The sequence below is a fragment of the Quercus suber genome, unplaced genomic scaffold (assembly GCF_002906115.3).
Source record: "Quercus suber isolate HL8 unplaced genomic scaffold, Cork oak 2.0 scaffold_1380, whole genome shotgun sequence".
NCBI lineage: Eukaryota > Viridiplantae > Streptophyta > Magnoliopsida > Fagales > Fagaceae > Quercus > Quercus suber.
In genome coordinates, this window is record NW_027070760.1 from 14,914 (window position 1) to 15,624 (window position 711).

Below are 711 nucleotides of genomic sequence, written 5' to 3' on the forward strand. Positions count from 1 at the left end.
GTCCATTGCCTTGGGAAAACCTAAATTGTAGATCAACCCAAACCTCCCTTGCTGTCTTGAAGTAAACTACACTAGGCTGTAGGTCTTTGGAAATTGAATTGAATAGTCAAGCTAGGACTGTGCTATTGCACTTACACCAAGCTGTGTAACATGGATGATCAGGTGATTGAGGCCTTGGGATTGACCCATCTACAAATCCAATTTTGGTTTTGGCATCCAATGAAATCAGTACAGCCCTACTCCAGGTATTATAGTTCTCTTCCGTCAAACGCTCCACAACAAGAGATACACCAGGGTTATCACTACTAGTCAAGAAATACGGACTGGAGGAATTTTCCCATGGGTGAATAACATGGTGAGTAACAGGTACAGAGGTACTAGAAGTATCATCAGCCATTTTCAACACAAGAAAACCAAAAAAAAAAAAACCCAAGAAATCACCCTTCTTGATTACAAGAATCAATCTTAGAACAATATTGGTCAAATAAACCCAAGAAATCAGAGATTACAACTAAGAAATTGAAGAACCCTAATTCTCAGGAACCAATTATGGAATTTTCAATAGAGTAATCAAAAAAACCCTAGATCAAGATTTAGAAGAAAACAAAGTGCAAGAATCAAGAAAACAGAGATGAAACCTGTTTGATTCGTGAGAAAGCACTAAAGAAAAGAACGAAGAAAATTCAGAGAATACCAGAGGGAATTGGTTCT